The 6,216-nt window shown below is 42.4% G+C and overlaps 1 protein-coding gene across 8 annotated transcripts in view; it reads right to left on the bottom strand.

Annotated features, from left to right (window-relative positions):
- Nucleotides 1–4,936, bottom strand: part of LOC116093765 — a 187,984-nt gene extending 183,048 nt beyond the window's left edge. For all 8 annotated transcript variants that reach the window (XR_004119831.1, XR_004119832.1, XR_004119833.1 and 5 more), the window contains exon 1: nt 4,826–4,936. The gene's annotated coding sequence lies outside the window, so the exon portion shown is untranslated. The remainder of the gene's footprint in view (nt 1–4,825) is intronic.
- Nucleotides 4,937–6,216: the final 1,280 nt, after the last annotated feature.

Below are 6,216 nucleotides of genomic sequence, written 5' to 3'. Positions count from 1 at the left end.
ATTCTGATAGGCCTGCCTTTATATGTTACTTGACCTTTTTTCCTTACTGCTTTTAGTATTCTTTGTTTTGTGCATTTGGTGCTTTGACTATTATGTGCCTGGAAGAATTTCTTTTCTGGTCCAGTCGATTTGGGGTTCTATAGGCTTATTATATGATCATGGGCATCTCTTTCTTTAGGTTAGGGAAGTTTTCTTCTATAATTTTGTAGAAGATATTTACTGGCCCTTTAAGTTGGAGGTCTTCACTCTCTTCTATACCTATTATCTTTAGATTTGGTCTTCTCATTGTGTCCTGGATTTCCTGGATGTTTTGGGTTAGGGTCTTTTTGCTTTTTGCATTTTCTTTGACTGTTCTCTCAATGTTGTCTATGTTATCTTCTGCCCCTGAGATTCTCTCTTCTATCTCTTGTATTCTGTTAGTAATGCTTGCATCTATATTTCCTGACTTCTTACCTAAGATTTCTAATTCCAAAGTTGTCTCATTTTGTGATTTTTTTATTGTTTTGACTTCCATTTTTAGGTCCTGGATGGTTTTACTCAATTCCTTCACCTGTTTGTTTATGTTTTCCTGCAATTCCTTATGGGATTTTTGAGTTTGCTCTTTAAGTGCTTCTTCTTGTTTACTTGTGATCTCATGTAATTCTTTATGGGATTTTTTTGTTTCCTCTTTAAGGGCTTGTAGTTCTTTACCTTTATTCTCCTGTATTTCTTTAAGGGAGTTATTCATGTCCTTCTTAAGTTCCTCTATCAGCATTGTGAGATATGATTTTAGATCCAATTCTTGCTTTTCCGGTGTTTTGGGATATCCAGGACCTGCTGCAGTGAGAGTACTAGGTTCTGATGAAGCCAAGTAGTCTTGGTTTCTGTTGGTAGGTTTCTTGCATTTTTCTTTCGCCATCTCTTGTTTTTTGGTGTTAGATATTCTTAGTGTCTCTGACTAGAGCTTGTCCTGTCCCTGCTGCCCTGCAGCTCCCCTGGGACTCTTGGAACCTGTGCCTCCTGGCTGGCTGCTCAGGTCTTAGAAGCTCACCAGAGAGAAAATGTCAGGTCTCACCCGAGTCTCCTGGTTAAGGCGCTCCCTGGAGGTTGGCCCTCCACTTTCAGGGAAGGGGCAGAGAAGGATGCTGATTCACCTCTGTCACTCAGAAGCCAAGAGGATCCTGTCTCTGCCGCCCTGCAACTCCCCTGGGACTCTTGGGGCCTGTGCCTCCCGGCTGGCTGCTCTGGTCTTAGAAACTCACCGGAGAGAAAAATGGTGGCTCTCACCCGAGTCTCTGGGTTAAGGTGCTCCCTGGAGGTCGCAAATTTTTTCTTAGATCTTACAATACATATTTTTAAACTTAGATATTTTTAGATAAAATTATACATGGTCAAAAGAATGGGAAAGACAGATAAATTTGAATTAAAATGGTTTGTAAAGATAAGGACAACTTGGAAGCATTATTGAGCATTTCAGTAGACTAGTGTCATATGAAATTCACTTGTGAGATACATAGTGGGGATGCCTACAGTATTGTAATGTCATGGGGAGCCACCACAAAAACAAAAACAAAAACAAAAAGAAAGCTTGATTTACTGCTTGTTCATTTCATAACAGACCATTGGGTCTAAATAATATTGAATCACAACAAATAAAGGGAAATGAAATAAACCAGTATATTATCTAATGGAGAGGCTCTAAATCTCAGCCTCTCCATTTAGTATGCACATGATTCATCCTTTAACTTCTCATTTTCTTTATATAAGAGACAAAATGGCAGTGCTTATGCTCTCAATTGTTGTAATGTAAGACACCTTTGGTTTGGATTCGCTTTTTGTTTTGTGAAAAATAGCCTAAGGTTCAAGAAAGTTCAATTTATATGACTTCTTCAAGTCTCAGTTATAGGGTTCACACCAAACCTTCCTCGTCCTCAGTGCTGGGAATAGTTTTTGATGCATCTTGCTTCAACCCCTAGGTCTTAGCTCTATTGTCTGAGATGCCTTTCCTTTAGCTAAACCATCTCTAGTACTGAGACTGAATTATGCTCTCTGCAGGATTTCTTACTGTCTATGGGAAGCCCAGATATGTCTTATGATGTGCCCTACTCCACAAGGTCAAACTAAGAAATTTTCCCACTTAATATTTTCTACTTGATTAATTAATTCTGTTTAATGAGAACTTGGTAGGTCATTTATTAGCCACCCTGCCTTCATTCTGTATTGTGAAAACCAACCCACATTGTTGGGCATTTTGGCTGATGTCATCCACATTGAGTCCTGGTGGACCAACAGTGGGGAGATGGGACCAGAAGAGACCACCTCCAGTGGATAGACATGGGGGCCACCCACCCATCTTCAAAAAGTTTAACTCAGAATTGTTCCTGTCTAAAGTAAATGCAGGGACAAAATAGGAGCAGAGACTGAAAGAAAGACCACCCAGTGACCAGCCAACTTGGGATCTATCCCATGCATGCCCACCAAATCATGATACTATTACTGAGGCCATATTGTACGTGCAGACAGGAGCCTGGCATGGCTGACCTTGGAGAGGCTCTAGCAGCAACTGACTGAGACAGTTGAAGATACTTACAACCAACCATTGGATTGAGGTTGAGGACCAATATGAAAGGAATAAAGGAAGGACTGAGGAAGGTGAAGGGGATTGTAACCCCAAAGGAAGAACAACAGAATCAACTAACCAGAACCCTCACAGTTTTCAGAGACTAAGCCAAAACCCAAAGAGCATACATGGGCTGGTCAGTGGCCCCGGGCACATTGTATAGCAGAGGACTGCCTTGTATGACCTCAGTGGGAGAGGATGTACTTCCTAATCCTGTGGATACTTGATGCCCCAGGGAAGATGGATACTAGTGGGGGGTGAGGTGTGGATAGTTGGACAGGATGAGGAAGCATATTCTCAGAGGTGAGGGGATGGAGTGAAGAACTCAGGGAGGTGGGGCTGGGAGGGGGCAACATTTGGAATGTAAACAAATAATTTAATAAGGATTTTTTTTTTTTTAAAAAAGTGGGGTGGCACACACCTTTAATCCCAGCACTTGGAAGGCAGAGGTAGGTGGATTTCTGAGTTCGAGGTCAGCCTGGTCTACAGAATGAGTTTCAGGACAGCCAGGGCTACACAGAGATACCCTGTCTTGAAAAAAAAAAAAGAAAAAGAAACCGAATCCTTTATGAGGCAGGCCTATCGCTTTGCTGTGTATGTGAGTATGAACTTGCTGCAAACAATATCTTCTCATCCCTGACAGATGATGCAGAATATCCATGGGCATGACTCTAAATGTTGAGAAGTTCTGCAATGGGCACATGGACTGTATGATTTCTCAGGTTGCACACAGATAACTACAAAGGCTTCACCTGGCATGCATAGAGCTCCTCCTGTCCCCACATCTATCCTCCAGGCTAAGGTAGTGCAGGGGCAGCAGCAGGAAGTTGCAATAGAAGACTTAAGCTCCTTTTGCCTGTTATCCAACAAAGCTCCTCTGCTTCTGCAATAAACACAATTGCCAAAGGCAACTTGGGGAGCAAAGGGTTTATCTGGCTTACCAATCTTAGTCACAGTCTATCAATGCAGGAAGCAAGGGCAGGGACTCAAGAGACCGTGCTGCTTTCTGTCTTGCTGTCCATTTCATCTCCTGCTGTCAGCTTTTTTTTTTTTTAATAACCCGGAACCATCTACCTACGTATGACATTACCCACAGTGAGCTGGGCACTGTGGGTAATATCAATCAATTGAGAAATGCCCCCAAAGTTGCACCTACAGACCAACGTGATGGAGGAGTCATCCCTAAGTTCTCTCTTATGAAAGATTCTAGTTTATGGCAAGTTGATAAAAACTGACCAGAACACCTGTGCTGTGAGCTTAGCCCAGGCACCTCCATGGAGGCCTCTCTAGTCCCTCAAGCACCTCTACTGAGATCTCATTTTGGGGAACTGTTTAGTCTGGTCTCAGTACTAGGTAATTTTCTAATCTTATTCCACCCCCAGCTACTCCACCCGAGACCCCCATAGCATGGCAGGTGCATTTTGGGAGAGCTGGAGTATAAGATCCTTCTACAAGTTGTTGTAGAAAGTGTTGAGAATGTCACTTGAGCTAGGGTTTGTTGCCTTAATTACCAACTGTGACAGGTGGTCTCTCAGCTCTCCCTCTTAGTATGGCTGTTAAAGATCATAGACTAGCATTTGGTTCCAAGAATTCTTTATACTAAAACATTTTACCGGCATGAGAGACTAAAGACTAAATAACTCCTGTTTGTATCACTTTGTAAGTCCTGAGCTTTTTACACTTTTCTCTACATTCTCGCATAATCTTCAAATGAGCACCAGCTCCTTTCTCTCTTCAAGTGCTTTATTATAACTGTCTAAAGTCAGACTCCTGGCCCTTCCACTATTCTGTGTCAAATGTCCGAGCTATGAAATGAAACACAAGCAAGCAATGGATTAAGACTATTTTTGGTCTTTCAAATTACCATGAGGGATGAGTTTTCAATTGTTCTGTGCTAAATAACAGAGATGATCCTTTCTCTACTCTCTAACAGCCCCTCTTCCATTGTTACCTCCATCTTGGTGCTGGTCACCTGATGCTCAGACCCAAGGCCAGTGCTACATATGTAATGTTCTGTAAGGTAGCACGGATTTCTTTATCAATTCTATTTTCTTGTGGAGCAACAGTAAACTGTAGTGAAACGTATTGGCATAGGTAATAAGAATCTGTTCTTTCTCTAGATCTTAGTGGCTTCTCTATGACTGCCTCACCATAGGCTGGATTCTCAGGAAGGATCTAGATGGTGGGCCCTCTTTGTGATTGTCAGTGAGCTCTTAGTTCTCTCACCTATGGTGCCACATTTCTTTTCAGATGATGTTTCATTCTTCAGTATGTTAAGCAAACATCTGCTCACAGCTCTCTCGGGACAATTTCCAAGAAGGTGGAATCTATAAGACTACCAGGTGCCAAGATTCTAGAACTCATACTGTCATCTCATTTGTGGCTTCATAGTGGTTTACAAAGCCAACCCAAACAGTAATGGCAGGACAATGAGTACTGCCTCAGTGAAGGGGGCTGTAAAGGATGTGAGACCCCTAAATGCACCATAATAATATTTCCACTGAAATAAAGGGGCTCTCACACAGCAGGGTGTCATCTGAAAAACTTGCTTCCTCTAGCCTGACAATAATGTGCAAGAAGCTGTTCCCAGCTGCATCTCCTAAAACAGGGTTTGAAATCCTGGGATTATTATAGCATTTGGGACATCCTGTACCTGTCATCCTGCCTGACTGCATGCTGCCTTGCAGCCTGCATTGTCTTTCACTGAAGTTGGTGTGAGACTCTTCCACTGTGTACACTGAGGTATAGTACAGAATTTCCAGGCCAGTTTGGTGTCCTGAAAGACCCTTCTCAAGATCATGCTTCATATCCGTCAGAGGTGAGCTCTTGTTTGATGCTTCAAAGCTATGTCCCAGAGGAAATCCACATCTTAACTTCAAGAAGAAAGATGACATTTTTTAAATTTATTTTTTATTAGATATTTCTTATTTACATTTCAAATGATATCCCCTTTCCTGCTTTCCCCTGCTCAAAAGAACCCTATTCTTTTTCCCCTCCTCCTGCTCATAACCCACCCTCTCCTGATTCCTGGACCTGGAATTCCCCTACACTGGGGCATGGAACCTTCACAAGACCAGGGGTCTCTCCTCCCACTGATGTCTGACTAGGCCATCCTATGCTATATATGCAGCTGGAGCCATGACTCCTACCATATGTACTCGTTGGTTGGTGGTTTAGTCCCTGGGAACTCTGAGGGTACTAGTTGATTCATATTGTTCCTCCTAAGGGGCTGCAAACCCCTACAGCTCTTTGGGTCCTTTCTCTAGCCCCTTTATTGGGAACCCTGTGTTCAGTCTAATGGATTGCTATGAGCTTCTACTTCTGCATTAGTCAGGTACTGGCAGAGCCTCTTAGGAGACAGCTATATCAAGCTCCTGTCAGCCAGCACTTGCTGGCATCCACAAGATGGAAAGATCTCCCATGCTCATGGATTGGCAGGATTAATATAGTAAAAATGGCCATCTTGCCAAAAGCAATCTACAGCTTCAATGCAATCCCCATAAAAATTCCAACTCAATTCTTCACAGAGTTGTAAAGAGCAATTTGTAAATTCATCTGGAATAACAAAAAACCTAGGATAAAGAAAACTATTCTCAACTATAAAAGAAAATCTGGTG

Source organism: Mastomys coucha, unplaced genomic scaffold, assembly GCF_008632895.1.
Source record: "Mastomys coucha isolate ucsf_1 unplaced genomic scaffold, UCSF_Mcou_1 pScaffold16, whole genome shotgun sequence".
Classification (NCBI taxonomy): Eukaryota; Metazoa; Chordata; class Mammalia; order Rodentia; family Muridae; genus Mastomys; species Mastomys coucha.
Note: the sequence above shows the minus strand (reverse complement) of the source record. Positions and strands in the feature narration are given on the sequence as shown.